Source organism: Callithrix jacchus, chromosome 15 (genome assembly GCF_049354715.1).
Source record: "Callithrix jacchus isolate 240 chromosome 15, calJac240_pri, whole genome shotgun sequence".
NCBI lineage: Eukaryota > Metazoa > Chordata > Mammalia > Primates > Cebidae > Callithrix > Callithrix jacchus.
Window position 1 is genome coordinate 45,839,997 of NC_133516.1, and position 17,580 is coordinate 45,857,576.

The following is a 17,580-nucleotide window of genomic DNA, read 5'->3' on the forward strand; positions in this document are numbered from 1 at the left end:
CTGCAACAGTTTCCCAAAACTTGGATGGACCGCAATGTTCCTGCCTGAGAAGAGGAAGAGGTGTAAATGCTGGTTCTTTGCATACTGCTGGAGCAACTTTGAACAAATATCTTAAGCCTCGTTGAGGCTCGCTAACTTCATCTGCATAATGGGCAAAAGAATAGCATTGCCACCCAAGGGGTTATTGTGGCATTATCACATATCTCAAAGCGTTTGACAAAGCTATAAAGCAACAGCTGATGCTGCCTTTTATTTATTCCTGATTGGCGGAGGAAAGAGGAAGACTAGAGCCTATGGTAAAAGCAGACACATTTCAGCTGTTTATGTATTAATGTTTAATGCCAGAGCTTTGGGAAAGTCAGTGATGAAACATTTATGACAACGTGTTTGACAGCAAAACTGCTTGCCTTGGAATTTTAATTGTAGTCAGTTCTATATTGCTACAACACCAAAGACCTTTGTTCTCTTGCTTTTTAGGGTGGTCCATTCTTCACTTACGCAGAAACTATTGGATTCAGAGGGCTCTTTTTACTAATTTAGAGGAAACAGAAAGAGGGTATTTTCCTGTCTGCCGTATGAAGATAATACAGAAATGAAGCTGGGCTCTTTTTCAGTGCCCTTCATAAAGGTGGGCTGGCTGGGCATCTGGATTACTAATTAAAGGGGTTAATGTCACTAAGCAGTGGGAAGATAAGAGGGTGAAGGAACCATCACTATGGGTCAGATGAATAAAAGCCCTTTCTGTGCGCTCTCTCTCTCTCTCTCTCTCTCTCTCTCTCATACAGTGACATCTCACTTCTTATTAAGATGAGGCTATTCCATCCTCTTGATGATAAGAGAGTCTTGACTTCACCTCTAGAATGGCCTACAGCCCTATCTCTAGGTCACCAGCTCTTTTGCAAATGACACCAGCTTATGCCATTCTGATGTTTCCTTCAACTTTTTTTCTTGGATGTGGCATTAAGAAAGAGATCAAGTCACAAAATCAAGGCCTTTGATTTTTAGGAGAGAGGAATGGAAGTGGGATGGGCGCTAGTTCCCCAAGTTACTAAGGAAACACATCCCACCAGGATGCTGAAGATCCAGGATGATAAGAAAGGATATTTACTGAGACTAGCTGAGACTGATGCATTAATGAAGCTCAGCATGAGTCTCCACAACCACCCTCCATAAACTAAAGGTCAGAGTCAAATGTACTTTTTGCTGAGCAAAAGGAATTTGGTTCTCAGACAGATCGCTCAGTAAATCAGTTGTCCTCGCAGTTCATTCAGGAATTTTTCAACTTCTTTGATTCTACCTTGGATAATAATCCTTATTGCATAATTCATTGGCTCTTAATCAAAACACTGTGGTTCTTAAAAATTAAACAAGTGATTGCCTTAACTCAAAGGCCCTTTTTTCCTCTACTCTGTTGACTAATGAGTGTTTTCTACTTAATAGTTGCTGACACTTGGGAAATATTTTGGAAATATATTTGGGTTTCTTTTGGAAAAATGTTTCCATGAGAAAAAAACAGACCTTCTTGTTTTGTCAGGAACAAAAATCCAGTTACCAGTGTTCTGCTAGCAGTGATGATATGCTCCTGCTGCTGCCCATGGACTGGCTCTATTCCATGTTGTGTATATTTTTAAACCAGGAAAGTTTTCCTTAACTGGAGGACTACACTCTTATCACAAATTTCAAGATGCTTCTCTGCTTTAATTCTCAGGTGTGGTATTGTTTGCTCTGCCTCCTGGGAAGCAGCTTTCAAACTCATTGTTCAAGTTCCCTTGGAATGAAGAAGACAAACCCTCCCATCAAGGGAACAATAGTTTCTACTTAAGGGGAAAGTACATCTTGCCAATTTCAGTTTGCATTGTCCCAAACATGTTTGTAAAACTCTACCCTGAATAATCTGTGATGCATACAGTATCAAGTTAAACCCCCACATGGAATGACTAACACAAGCAGATGTGAAACAGCTAACAAGGAACGCAAACGTGAAGATACAACAGCATGGGTCAAATCCTATGTCAATCATAAGAAAATGTTTTTCACATCTAATCATCGAAGATTAAAGGCTGAATATTTAAGAAATGCGAAAGAAGATGTCCTTCAACAAACAATTTAAATAAGGTGAGAAGGCCATGTGGTGGGTGGAACAGGAAAAAAAAATAGAAAGGCAGACTTGGGGTTCAAGGTTCTGTCTCATCTATGAAATAGTTGGGTCAGGAGAAGTTAACTAACTAGTTTCCAAGACTCATTGTCACCATCTGTAGAATGAGACAATAGCAACAACAACTTTCATCCCTACCTTGTCAGGAATGAGAGAGAATCCAATGAGATAAGGTACATGAAGTCACTATACAGTGCCATATAAATGTTTTTTGTTTTTTTTGTTTGAGGCAGAGTCTCGCTCTTGTCCCCCAGGCTGGAGTGCAACGGTGTGATCTCAGCTCACTGCAACCTCTGCCTCCTGGTTCAAGGGATTCTCCTGCCTCCGCCTCCTGAGTAGCTGGGATTATAGGCACCTGCCACCAAGCGCAGCTTATTTTTGGTAGAGACAAGGCTTCACCATGTTGGCCAGGCTGCTCCAGAACTCCTGACCTCAGGTGATCCACCCACTTTGGCCTCCCAAAGTGCTGGGATTACAGGCGTGAGTCACCGTGCCCAGCCATAAATGTCTGCATTTCTAAAACAAAAAGTTGTCAGTGGAAAGAGCAATAGCAAGTGAGTGGATATGACTGCAGAGTTGTGGGAGCAGAGGATGGCCTGCACCTCCAGTCTGATCTCCCCTATTTCCCTGTCCTTCGGGAAGGCCAGATTATCAGACCTTCTCAGGGGGTGTAGGGGGTACTTAGGGACAGGCCACACAGCTATGGGGCTAAGCAAGGCTCTGGGACTTCTCTCCTGTTCACACTGGCGGCCCCGCTTCACTAATTGTTTCCAGGGAAAAATCAAGTGTGAGCTTGAAATAATAATTATTGAATTAGCAGTAGTAGTTCACAAGCTCAGTGACGCATCAAGAATTACTCCTGGGGCCTTTATTTTAAAATTACTGATTCTCACACTCCCAGCCCTCTGCTCACCTTAAAAATTTGAATTGTTGGGGCTCATACCCAGAATATATATTTTAAAATTATTGTAATATTGAAGTATCAGATATCCAAGAAAAAGAATGTCCCCACACCCCAATTCAAAAACAATCCAAACAATTCAAACATTTTTCTATTTTAACTTCTAACCCCAGCCCATAGGCATATTTAGTACTTTTCCTACTTTTAATAATATTGGAATATTTAATATTCTACAATTTTCATCAACATTATCTGATGAATAGCTTCATATTTCAATTGTTTTTTTTAACCTCCCTAGGCCCCTTCCAGATAACCACTGTTCAAACTTGTCATGTTTTCTTTCCTAGCTTTCTCTGTGCCAATACACACATGCACATTTTTGGCCACTGCTTCTCTTACAACATGTATCTTTATATCTTGCTTTTTCCACTTAATAATGCATCATATAAACTCCTCCAGGTTCCTAGGTGTAGAGCCAACTCATAGGTGCATAATCATCCATGGTGTATTAGTCAGAGTTCTCCAGAGAAACAGAACGAACAGGAAGTGCAGATAAATAGAGAGACGGATTTATGAAGGAATTGACTCATGTAACTGTGAAGGCTTATTAAGTCTAAAATCTACAGGACTGGCCACAGGCTAGAGACCTAGGGAAGAGCTGCAGTCAGAGTCCAAAGATGGTCGGCTGGCAGAATTTCTTCTTGCTCAGGAGAGATCAGTATTTGTTCTATTAAGGCCTTCCTGTGATTGAATGGGCCCACAGACATTATGGAGGGTAATCTGCTGTTCTCAGTCTATGAATTTAAATATTAATCTCATCTAAAAAGGCCTTTACAGAAATAGCCAGAATAATATTTGACCAAATATCCGGACATGTGGTCCTGTCAAGTTGACATATAACATTAACTGTCACACATCGTAGGGACGTACCCCAATTCATTCATTTCCCAATTGATTGCTCTATTAATAAACTTTTAGGTTTTGTTTTTTCCTATATTTTTTTCTTCTATAAACAATGTTCACATATCAAAATCTTTTCATTTCCACTGCACAGAATCTAAGGAAAAGAGATTTAGGAGTTCACCAGAAAGGTTATTTGTAATTTTAATGATGCTGTGGGATCACTTCTGAAAGGAGTTTTTATTCTTAGGGTGACTTTGGCACAGATAGGTCAGCTCTAATTATTGAGAGTACAAATATGAAACTTTTTAATTCTCTTTTTTTTTTTTTGAGATGAAGTTTCACTCTTGTTGCCCAAGCTCGAGTGCAATGGCATGATCTCAGCTCACTGCAACCTCCACCTCCTGGGTTCAAGAGATACTCCTGCCTCAGCTTCCCAAGTAGCTGGGATTACAGGTGCCTGCCACCATGTCCGGCTAATTTTTTAAAATTTTTAGTAGAGATGGGGTTTCACCATGTTGCCCAAGCTGGTCTTGAACTCCTGACCTCAAGTGATCTGCCCATCTTGGCCTCCCAAAGTGGTGGGATTACAAGCAAGATCCATCACACCCAGTTGAAACCTTTTATACTTATGCCAATGTGAAAATATTGACATGAAATCTTCTCTAGGGCTGAGACCTTAAAATCTTTCTCAATGGAGTATGATGGTAACTTAGGTGATATCTGATAACCAATGTTAATAACTTCCCACCACACATAGGTATGAAAGGCAGAGCTGTGGGAAGAAGGCTTGGGGACTCCTGAATGGCCCAGGGCAAGGATGGAACAAACTCCTTAACCTGACTTCACTGTTGCCTTTGTAACTGCTGAATAATATTTTGAATATTAATTTACGTGGTTTTTTCCCCTCCCTACTCTGTCCTACTTTCCCTATTCTTTAGTCAAGCAAGGCTCTTGGGAGGTATATGGCAAAGATGACCGTAGAGGTGGCTTAAGAAATTTCTTTTCTCAGATTTACTAAGTACTGAGAGGAAGAAGAGGTTGAGAAGAGGCAGAGTGACAGAAAGCAGGGAATACAGACTAGATAAAGGGATTCTCCCAGGCTAGGACAGAAGAGGAGAAAGTGCTATGGAACTCTGCTGAATGGAAAAGGAAGGACAAAGGGTCTCCAGTAGATGAGGCCTTGACCACCTCCCAGAAGATTCCATGCTTTCTTTTCTTTTCTTTTTTCTTTTCTTCTCTCTTTCTCTCTCTCTCTCCCCCACCTCTCTCTTTCTCTCTCCCCCACCTCTCTCTTTCTCACTCTCTCTTTCTTTCTTTCTTTTTGAGACAGTCTCACTCCATCACCTAGGCTGGAGTGCAGTGGCACAATCTCAGCTCACTGCAACCTCTGCCTTCTAGGGTTCAAATGATTCTCCTGCCTCACCCTCCTGAGTAGCTAGAATTATAGGCATGTACCATCACACCCAGCTAATTTGTATATTTTTAGTAGAGATGGGGTTTCATGTTGGCCAGGCTGGTCTCGAACTCCTGATCTCAAGTGATCTGCCCGCCTCAGTCTCCCAAAGTGATGGGATTACAGGTGTGAGCTACCACATCTGCCTAAAATTCCATGTTTTCTAAGCATAGCACCCCTCATCTAACCTTGGCTCAGCCTAAGACCACAGAACTGTGGCACAGCTCTGGGTCCAAACAAAACCAGCAATAACAACAGACATTAATCATTTTGCCAGAAGAATGGGAAGCTAGAAGTAGAAATAATGTTGATTTAAGGCAGGGTTTTTCAACCTTAGCACAATTGACATTTTAGAATGGATAATTCTTTGTTTGGCGCATTGACCTGTGCACTGTGGGATGTTTAGCAGCATCCCTGGACTCTGCTCACTAGATGCTAGTGGCATCCCCTTCCCAGTTGTGACAACCAAAAATGTCTCCAGACATTGACAAATGTCCCGTGGAGGGTAAAATTGCACTCGACTGAGAACCACTGATTGAAGGAATGTAAAGAAAGGTTATGTGTCTTGAGTTTATGGACAGAGATTCTTACCAGCTGATGTACTGACTTCAGTTTTATTATGTGCTAAGAGAGACCAGCAAGACACTGCGTTTGTCCCAGATTTGCCTCCCCAACAATGTTTTGCTTGGGCTAATTGGTAAACATTAGCTTTCATTCTCTGAACAACTTGTCAACAAAGGGATGGCATCCAGAAACAGAGGGACATGCATCTTAATTATACCTGCAGTGGTTAATGTGCCAGTGAGGCATTCCGGGTATTCTAAACCCTTGCTGACTTCTCCCAAGCTGGGGCCTGTCAGCTCTATCACTGTGCCAGACTGCAACGAATGCCAGTCCTGGAAACCCTGGCTGCCCTTCAGGACCTTTTAATTTGACACTAATAAGCCTGATTCGGGCTTTGTATTATGGAGCAGCAATCAAATATTATTGCCAGAAAGGGCAAAGAGCTGATGTCAGCGGTCTTTTCTAGGCAAGAAATGAACGTGATATTTTTCTCCGCCTCCACTCTTCTCACTGAGAAGATGATTCCTGGAGATAATCCACTTGGTTATCTGTGGACGTGAACATAATTTGGAGGCAGCAGTCATGCCAGATGGCCAGCTGAAGCTGGGAGTCCTGAGTTAATTTCTGATCCAAATTTCTTACTCCCTGGAGGAGCAGAGTGGAGGGTGTGTGTGCATGGGGAAGTCCAAGATTTTCATATCTGACAAAGAAGACTGAGAGAGGCCGGCATGAATGGCCACTGTCCTTGCCAAATCTGCATGGTATGACTTAGGTGAGTTGTTAAGAAAACTTCCTGACTGCCGGTGTGGACAGATCTTGGAACAGGCTTCTGAGGGCAGCTGCAGGATGACTTTCCCTGGAGTTCAGAGCTGCCTGGGTGGTTCCAATGCTTTTGCCCAACTCAGCTAGTCCAGACATCCTGAGTGATCTTTGAAGGTGTGCCTCAACTCACTGAGCCCTAGGTCTGTGTGGGCTTCTGAGGGGTGGGGAAGACCTGGGGCAGGTAACATAGAACTATGATGGACTGGTAGCTTCAATGAGTACATAAGGAATTCCAGAGAAACTTAAATATTTGGGTGTACATCAATGCTCACTGGAATAAAAGAGAGAAAAAAAAGAGAAGTGAAGAGAGAGGGGAAAGAGAAGCAGAGAAAACCAAAGGGAGGATTTTCACAGAGCATTACACATAAATAGTCAAGCAAAAGATAAATGAAAGCCATCAAGATGATTGCAGTGACATTTGATTTAATAGCGTAGGAAGGACGAAAGGTAGGTTTCAGGATGATGGAATGGACTGTTTCATCATATAAATTTTTAAAGTATGTATTTCTTTTTGATTGCTAATTTATTACTAAAATAGATCAGATTTTTATCTTTTGTCTTGCAACTTGGGTCTTGGGGAAAACTCACTTGGGCTTTGGTCTTAGGAATATGTTTCTATTTTTTTGAATAGTTTGAGGAGAATTGGTATTATTTCCTCTTTGAAAGTTTGGTAGAATTCGGCAGTGAAGCCATCCAGTCCTTGGCTTTTCCTTGTTAGGAGATTTTTTATTACTGATTCAATCTCTGTATTCATTATTGGTCTGTTAAGGTTTTTATATCTCTTTCTTGTTCAATCTTAGTAGGTTGTGTGTGTCCAGGAATTTGTCTGTTTCCTCTAGGTTTTCCAGTTTGTTAGTATATAATTGTTCATAATAGTTTCTCATGATATTTGTATTTCTGTCATATCAGCTGTAATGTCTCCTTTTCCATTTCTGATTTTGTTTATTTGGGCCTTCTCTCTTTTTCCTTGGTTAGTCTAGCTAGTGGTTTATAGATTCTGTTTATCTTTGCAAAAAGCCAACTTTTCATTTTGTTGATCTATTGTATTCTATTTTTATTCTCTATTTCATTTAGTTCTGCTCTGATCATTATTTCTTTCCTTCTACTAATTTTGGTTTTTGTTTATTCTTCCTTTTGTAGTTCTATGAGGTACATTATTAGGTTGTTTATTTGAAATCTTTCTACCTTTTTGATGGAGGAATTTATTGCTATAAACTTCCCTCTTAGTGGTACTTTGGCTGTCTCCCATAGGTTTTGGTATGTTGTGTTTCCATTTTTATTTCTCTGTATTTTTTATTCCTTTCTTAATTTCTTCAATGACCCATTGGTTGCTTAGGAACATGTTGTTTAATTTCCATGTATTTGTGCAGTTTCCAAAATTCCTCTTGGTATTGATTTCTACTTTTATTCCACTGTGGTTTGGGAAGATACTTGATATGATTTTGAGTTTTTAAAATTTGTTGAGACTTGTTTTGTGGCCTAATGTATGATCTATTCTGGAGCATGTTCCATCTACTGATGAGAAGAATGTGCAATCTGTAGCTGTTGGATTGTCTGTTAGGTCCATTTGATCTAAAGGTCCAAAATGTTCTGTAATTGTCTGTTAGGTCCATTTGGTCTAAAGTACAAACAATTCAATGTTTCTTTGTTGATATTCTGTCTGATCTGTCCAGTGCTGAGAAGAAGGTATCAAAGTTCCCAACTATTATGTTGGAGTCTATCTCTCCCTTTAGATTAAATAATATTTGCTGTATATATTTAGGGTCCTTAGTGTTAGGTGCATATATATTTAAGATTGGTATATCCTCTTGATGAATTTATCCCTTTATCACTATATGACTTTCTTTGTCTCTTTTTACTGTTTTTGACTTAAAGTCTGTTTTATCTCTGGTATCTGTTCACTTTTGGTTTTCATTTACATGGAATCTTTTTTTCATCCCATGTGTTTTTATACGTGAAGTTAGTTTCTTTGTAAGCAGCATATAGTTGGGCATTTAAAAAATCTAGTAAACCAGTCTATACTATTTAAGTGGAGAATTTAATCTGTTTACATTCAAGGTTATTTATGATAGGTAATGGCTAATTCCTGTCATTTTAAAAATTGTTTTTTGGTTATGTTGTATAACCTTTGTTCCTTTCTTTCTCTCTTGTTTTCCATTGCTTATGGTGGTTTTTTTGCAGTGGTAACATTTGAGTCCTTTACCTTTCTCATTTATGTGTCTGTTCTACCATTGAGTTTATATTTTTGTGTATTTTCATGATGGTGGATATTGCTCTTTTGCTTCCAGATGTAGGATTTCCTTATGCCCTTTTCTTATGGCTAGACTAGTAATAAATCTCCTCAGGTTTAGCTTGTCTAGGAAAGATTGTATTTTTGAAGGATAGATTTGCTGGGTATAGTATTTTTGACTAACAGTTTTTTTTTTCTTTTAGTACTTTTTCACATTGTTTCTTTCATCACAGTCTCTCCTGATCTGTAGGTTTCTGCTGAGAAATCCACTGTTCTTCTGATGGAGTTCCCTTAAGTGTGACTTGATGTTTTTCTCTTGCTGTTTTCAGAATTTCCTCTGCCCTCGTCTTTTGTGAACTTTCCTGATTTAAAATTTTAAGGATTTCAAAAAATGTGAAACCAACTGGTGTCCAAATAAAATATGTCATAGGGCTGGATATGACTGTGAGCTACCATTTTCAATCTCTGGCTTTATTTATCATATATGCTGAAGCAAAAATAAAACTAGATAAATATATTAAAACAGCAAGAACTATTAATAGTTGCTCCAATGTTTATTTTTTCTTTATTTTTTTGAGATGGAGTCTTGCTCTGTCACTGAGGATGGAGTGTAATGGCATGATCTTTGCTCACTGCAAACTCTGCCTCCTCGGTTCAAGCAATTCTCTGCCTCAGCCTCCCAAGTAGCTGAGATTATAGGTGCCCACCACCATGCCCAGCTAATTTTTGTATTTTTAGTAGAGATGGGGTTTCACCATCTTGGTCAGGCCGGTGTTGATCTCCTGACCTCATGATCCACCTGCCTCAGCCTCCCAGAGTGCTGAGATTACAGGTATGAACCACTGCTCCCAGCCCCAATGTTTATTTACTTGATCAAATCATTCTGGTTCTTTAAAATGCAATATAAGTACAACCTCTTACTAAAAGCTTTCCTAGACATGCCCTCCACTTTCCACTCCTTCATCCTTCCATCCCATCTGCCACCTCTGTGATCCAAGCCATCATATCTTCTGATTATGGCATGAGACAAGACAACTGCTAGATCTCCAGCCATCACATCTGCACTCCAAGAAGCAGGTTAGGGGAGGGAGGTGAAGTGCAAAAGAGCCTCCTTCCAGATGAGGTTTAAGATGGCTTTCAGAAGCCATACCCAAGAACTTCACTTACTTATATCTCATTGTCTAGTCCTCGCTGAAAGGGAGTTTGGGAGATATAATCACATCATCAACTGAAATAAAATCAGAGATCTGTGTATAGAGGAAGATGGTTATTAGGTGGGCAATTAGCATTCTCTTCCATGACTTGTTTTACTGTTTTTATTTTTTTTAAAATATGGAACCACTCAGACTGCAGTCTCCCCATCTTACTCTCCCAGAGGAAGAGAAGAATGATTATCAATTGCAAGTAACAGTTGCAGCAGAGCAACACCAAGAGCTGGCTTTTCAGCCAGGAGCAGACCCTGTGTCTCCTTGTGGTTTTTCATGCTTTACACATTCAGAGAAACTTCTCTAGTAACAAACTATAGAAATGATTCCTGAAAGTATAATCTTTCCCCACTTTTACCATTGTTCCCTATGATTCACACTCTAAACAACCATTGTTTCTAAATAGATTATGCTGTGTTTCCCAATTGAAACATGTTTAGTGGCATTTATTGTCCTTAGGACAAGGCTACTAATGTTAGTAAGACCTAGAATGCCTGTGCAACTTAGCACTGCCAACCTCCTTCTTCCTCCAAGTCCCATCCCTCTCGCTCTCATGGCTTCACCTATGCTGGCATTACTTTAGTTGTTTGGATGTGCCAGGCTCTTTTTGTCCTTTGCACTGGCTGTTCCCTCTGTCTTGAACTCTCTGCCCCCAGCTGACTGCTACTGCCGAGTGTTAGCTGACATGCTGCCAGGTGTCAACTGAAATGTCATATCTTGAGAGACCCTTCCTCATCATTTCAGTCAGAGCACCTTCTTATTCCCATTCTTCTTGGGCTCTACATTCTCACTCATAACCTTCCCACAGTTCAGGACACTGCACTGATGTGTGTGATCACTTCTGATGGCCAGTATCCCTCACTAGACTCCATCTAGGGTAAGGACAGATGCTCCGTTTGGTATACTTAGCAGGCAATCTAGAAACAATGAATATTTATTGCCTGAATCTCTAAAATAAATTACTGTTTGTTTGTTGCTATGGTAGTTAAACAGGTAACGGGTATATGAGACTCAGTTAAATGTTTACAGGCCATCCTCTTTTCCCAACCCAGCACAAAAACTTATGAAGCTAGGATTATATCAGATCCTGCACAACTAACAACTTATTGATGACTAAAGCCACCTCTCCCTTTTTTCCTCCTCCATTCTTATACAGAATAAACTTTCTAGGCCTTCCTAGTTCGGTTGTTCTATGCTGGGTGATGAATGTGAGGTGCCTGCTCCTTTATCCTCAATTCAGTTATGTGCATTAATTAAGCATAAATAATTGAGCATTGGGTGGGGGAGAGGGTGCCCATTTGTTTACATCTTGGGAAGCCAGCTGTATTGCTCTAAAAAACAAAAATAAACAAATACAACCTCATGAAAGTATTTTCCTTTAAACCTTTGCCTCTAAAATGCCGGACAAAAAATTAAAAAAATAAAAAAAACAGGAAGGGAATTCTTCTCAAGAGATGTATCATGCAACTTTATCTGAGAATGCAAACTGAAGGTGAATGGGGAATACATAAACCAAAGAGCTGGCAACGTTTGCAGCTTGAACAGGGAGAGGCATATCAATTATTGATACTTTTCTGTCTCTAGATGTGTGTGATTCATTCCATGCTGGCTCTAACATATGCAGGGGAGAAGAAGAGAGAAAAATATTAAGATTTTCTTTTTGGCCAAAGTGTGGACACTGGTTTTCTGCTCCAATTAAAGTGGGACCTTGAGAGTGTGGGGGTGACACTTTGTCCAGATGAACTTTGGCAAAGTTGGAGGATGGGAGGCCCAGATGTGTGACCCAACAGCAGATGTCAACACTGGGATGGTCCAGCTGAGTGCACGTTTATGCCTTTCCTTCTCCAAGGGAGACCTCAGGAGATAGATAGTATCTCACAGGCTTACACCAGATGCTAATCAGATTATATCCAGATGCTCTATAAACATATGTCAGCAGTTGAAAAGACCTACCCTAATTGAGACAAAATTACTTTTTCCAATGCTGTAGGTAAAATGCACAAGTAAAAACATAACTCTGTGGTTGTTTAAATACACCCTAAGGTGCTTTATTTTTCTTTAGCTCACAGAAAACCCAGGTTGAACAAATATACGTGCTTGCAAGAAGTCTGTTGAAGAGAGAAAAGTGGAGAGAGAAAGGAAGTAGGCAGCCTCTTCAGCTCCCTGTGCTTACAGATGCAATTTCTTAATGGTTTAGGATTCTATCATGCAATCTGAAAACTGTGCTTTAGTAAATTCTCTTTCTTACTGCTGATAGAGGAGCTCCTAATGTTAACAAGTATAATTTATTACCTGCTGAAGAATATCCAAAGTGTCTTCTTATGTATTTAGTACAGGGCTTGTGTTTTTCAACAAATGCATCAACCACCTTTTGTTGAGGGTCCACTTTAGGCACTGGCCAGTGAGGAGACATCAGTGAAAAGTGTTGTAGACAGCTGTGAGCTTTCAAGGAGCTCATAGTGTCATGGGGAGGCAGACAAGTAAACAGGAAATTATGACACACGTGGAAACACCATGATGGAGAAAGCTTAAGATGCTATGGGAGCACAGAGGAAGCTTGCCAGATGTAGCCTTGCTGTGGAGATGGCCAAGAAAGCTTGAGGAGGAACAGGCTGAAGGGGCTGGATGAAACAGAGGTGAGGGAATGGAACCCTTAAGTCACGAAACATGCCATGCAAGACTGTATCAGTGGCTATAAATTACACACATTCTGATTAGGAGATAAATAACTAAAACTGTGTAAAAATGACATGGGCTTCCTGACAAAGCAGCAAGTTCCATATTATGAGTTGTGCAGAGACTAGATTAACAGTTTGGGAAATTGCCAAAATAGATTTCTGTCCTGGGTGGGAGGCCATACCAGCCGGGTCCATAGTCTCAACCTCAGAGCCAAGCCAAATTTCCACAAGTAGAGTTAAGAAACGTGCATTTGTTTAAAAGCTTCTAAATTAGTCATCAGGCAAATCAAAATTACAATAAGATACCAGTTCAATACCATTAGGTAGGGGAAGCCATTAAGATGGTTATTTTTTTTTAAAAAGGGAAAACGTATTGGTGAGGATGTGGAGAAATTGGAACCTGTGTGTATTTCTGATAGAAATGCAAAATGGTATTGCTGCTGCAGAAGCTGTGTGGTAGTTCCACAAAAGTGAAACAGAATTACCAAATAACCCAGCCATTCCATTTCTAGCTATATACCCGAAGGTATTGAAAGCGGGAACTCAAACATATATTTGTGCATCCATGTTCATAGCAGTATTATTCATATACCCAAAAGGGGAAAAAATCCACAATTCCACCAAAAGGTGAATAGATAACCAATATGGTGGTATATCCATACAATGGAGTATGAGTCAGACATAAAAAAGAAGGAAGTTCTGTAATATGCTATCACATGGATGAACTTTGCAGACATTCTGTTAAATGAAACAAAGTCACAAAAGGACAACTATGTGATTTCACTTATATATGGCATCAGAAAAGGCAACAGAAAGTGGATTAGAGGTCACCAAGGGCTGGAGGTGGGGAATAGTTGCTTAATGGTTACAGAGCTTCTGTTGGGGTAAAAAAAATGGGTTTGGATAAAGACAGTGGTGATACAACAATGTGAATGTACTTAATGGCACACTTAACAATGATTAAAATGGTAAATTTTATGTTATGTATATTTGACCACAATTTTCTTTTAGAAGGCAAAAAGCTCTCTCACTGATCTTAAAGCAGTCAGTCCACAGAGCAGTTAAAGAATTTTTCTATTTTTTAATTTTTGTGGATACATTGTAGGTATATATATTTACGAGGTACAGAACATACTTTGGTACAGGCATGCAATGGAATAATTACATCATGGAAAATGAGGTATCCATCCCCAGACATTTATCTTTCGTGTAGCAAACAATCCAGTTATACTCTGTTAGTTATTTTAAAATGTGCAATTAAATTATTGTTGACTATAGTCCCCCCATTGTGCTATCAAATACTAGGTCTTATTCAGTCTTTCTATAATTTTGTTCCTGTCAACCATCCCCACCTCTCTCCCCCTACCTTTCCCAGCCTCTGGTAACCATCTTTCTATTCTCTATCGCCATGAATTTAAATGTTTCGATTTTTAGACCCCACAAATAAGTGAGAACATGGGATGTTTGTCTTTCTGTGCCTGGATTATTTCACTGTTTAATGACCTCCAGTTCCATCCATGTCCTTACAAATGACAGAATCTCATTTTTATGGCTGAATAGTACTCCATTGTACCGCATTTTCTTTATCCATTTATCTGTTGATGGACACTTGAGTTGCTTTCAATTCTTGGCTATTGTGAACAGTGCTGCAATAAACATGGGAGTGCATATACCTCCTTGATAAGCTGATTTCCTTTCTTTTGGGTATATACCCAGCAGCAGGAATGCTGAACCATATGGCAGCTCTGTTTTTGCTTTTTGAGGAACTTCCAAACTGTTCTCCATGATGGTTGTATTAATTTACATTCCCACCAACAGTGTACAAGGGTTCTTCACATCTTTATCAGCATTTCTTATTACCTGACTTGAATAAAAGTCAATTTAACTGGGGTGAGATGATACCTCATTGTAGTTTTGATTTGCATTTCTCTGATCCTCAACAATGTTGAGTACTTGTCATATACCTGTTTGCCATTTGTATGTATTCTTTCGAGAAGTATCTATTCCCACAGGGCAGTTTTGGGGAACCTCTGGACTTGCTTATCATACAGCTGTAGATGTTTCACAGGCTAAAAAAGCCAAAGTGTTTGCATGGTTTCTCCTGTATAGAGCAAAGCCAGGTGCAGATGATGTCAACCAGGAAGAACCTGAACTGTGTTGTATAAATATCTGCGTCTTAAACAAAAAGACACTGTAGAATATACTTTCAGGATATAACCACTTGTGAGCACAGATAAGCTCCAAGCCTTTTTGATATCTGCCTGAGCCAGTAAGAGGCTTCCCTCTGATAAAAAAAACAGTGAAATCCAAGGTCTTTCTCCAGGGCAGTTGGCAGACGAGGGTATAATTCAGCTACTGTTGCCCACTTCCATAGATTGCTTATGGGTAATTTCATTTATTACGATCAGATAGAAGCCAACACATGCCAGCATTCCCTTCAGCAGATACTCCAAATTTCATATGCATATATGCACCTTGAATCTTCAGATTTGCACCAATCTCCCAAAAGTGAGAAAGAAGGAAGGTGGGTACAGGTCAGTGTACTCAGTGTCCTACACTGAGTTCTCTAAGAAGCAGAGCATTAGACAAAGGCTTGAGTGCCAGTAGGTTTATTTGGGAAGTGATCCCATGGAGGAGAAGTTGGGGAAGGGGATGGGGAGGAGGTTAACAGGGAAGGAGAAAAGACTAGGTATACTAAGAGTTGTTACTTACTCAGTGGGCAATAAATAACCCCATAGGACATTTTGAGAAGCTGTATAGCTAAGAATCCAGAATGATTCATCTAGGAATTGAATAGGGGAAATATTTGTCCCTCAGTTCAGTTCCCTACTGGTAGGAATGGCTTTGTGGGCATTCCATGTTTTGGCTTGAGTGTGAAAGGAGACAGAGCTGACTCAGGACAGGAAACAAGAAGGGAGTAGTCCAGGGTCAAGACCCAAGAGAATGCATTGTCAGGCCGCACCTACATGAAACTGAAGGCTAGGCTGATCGCAGGGGCGTAGCAGCAGGTGCAGTAAGAGGTAGGGCCAAGATGATGGGAAGTGGTATACAAGAGGGGTGTAATGTGGTAAGAAATAATCCTGTAGTTCTAAGCAAGTGTGACACTACTGCATGGATCCAGGCTCTTCCCAGGGACCTCCAAAGGACTGCCCACAAAGCTCCAGATCAGTGTACAGACATGTCTACACTCAGGGGAAAAAAACAGGTTTGACTGGGAGAAGAGGCAATACTGCTCATAAGAGGATAGTTTTTGCTTGTTTCATTTATAACTTCAATTCCTGCAAACCACAGCAAATTAAACAAAAATAAATTTTATTCTTTTCATTATCCACTTATCCCAGAAGGGATTCCTTTCCCAGAATTTCTGCTTCGTTTCTAAAATTAGAAGCACTCATTTGCTCGAGGTGGTTGCAAATTTAGCTCAATGGTTCTCTAAGTGTGGTTCCAAACTAACAGCATCATCACCTGGGAACTTCTCAGAAATTTACATTATCAGACCCTACCCTAGACTCTTTGAAGCAGAAACCCGGGGGGTGGAGCCTAGTAATCTAGTTTAGTGAGACCCCCAGGTGATTCTGATGCATACTCAAGTTTGAGAATTGCTGCCTAGAACATTAAATAAATCTATCACATGCTTTCAGCCAGGTTTTTAGGACTTTGCATTAGAAATAGGGGCATGAAGTCATAAATCAATCTTCACTTTTATATCAGCAAACACTAAATATGCTTGTATTGCATTTCTAGGGCTGCTAGAACAGATGATCACAAACCGGCTGGCTTAAAACAACAGTAATTTATTCTCACTCAGTTTGGGAGACCAGAGGTCCAGAATCAGTGTCAGCAGGGCCACAGTCCCTTTGGGCTCTAGGGGAGAATCCTTCCTTGACTCCTCCAGCTTCTGATGGCTTTGACATCCCTTGGCTGTGCCTGCGTAACTACAATAGCTGCCTCGTCTTCTCGTGGCCTTTCCCTCTGTGCATCTCTGTGTCTGTCTGTCTTTCTCTTACACCACCACCAGTCATTGGATTTAGGGCCCACACAGAATCCAGGTCTATCTCATTTGGAGATGCTTAATGCATCTGCAAAGATCCTATATAAGGTCACATTCACAGCTACTGTGAGGTTAAGACTTGGGACATACCTTTTTGGGGGATCAAAATTTAACACACTACAATGTCCAGCATGCTGGAATCCAACATCTTTATAAAATTTGTTATTAGTCTTTTTTTTTAGACTAGTAAGCAAAAAACATCCACAACCACTTGATCACTTTTTTGTCCTTTGTAGGCAACACCAACAGAATCATATGTAACTAGAATGTCTATTCACCAGCTTGGTATATAAACATTATCACTCCACACTGATGTTTCAAAGTACAATGACTCCTCGTCCCTGACTGCTCAAACGAGCCTCTGTCCCTCCTTCACCCAATTTGCTAAAGAAGCGTATTAATCACTCACACCAATGCCTGGTTGCTCACAGGTGTTACTGGCCCCAGGGAAGCGGAAGATCACAACTACTGCCTCAAATACACACTGCTCTGGAAACTGGCCACCTCTGCCCCAAACCAAGGGCTTGTTATGTGCTGACCTTGTGTCCCAGGCTCGACTCCTGCTGCTTGTTCCACTGTCTTGCTCTCTGTCTTCCTTCAGTCTGCATTAGGGCTGGG

General features: G+C 40.4%; 1 non-coding gene across 1 annotated transcript; it reads right to left on the reverse strand.

The window, feature by feature from the left end:
* Positions 1-10,365: 10,365 nt before the first annotated feature.
* On the reverse strand, positions 10,366-10,578 carry LOC118148247 (small nucleolar RNA U3). Its single transcript, XR_004735007.1, has one exon. It is a non-coding gene; the product is annotated as a small nucleolar RNA U3 (small nucleolar RNA).
* Between the last annotated feature and the right edge of the window lie 7,002 nt (positions 10,579-17,580).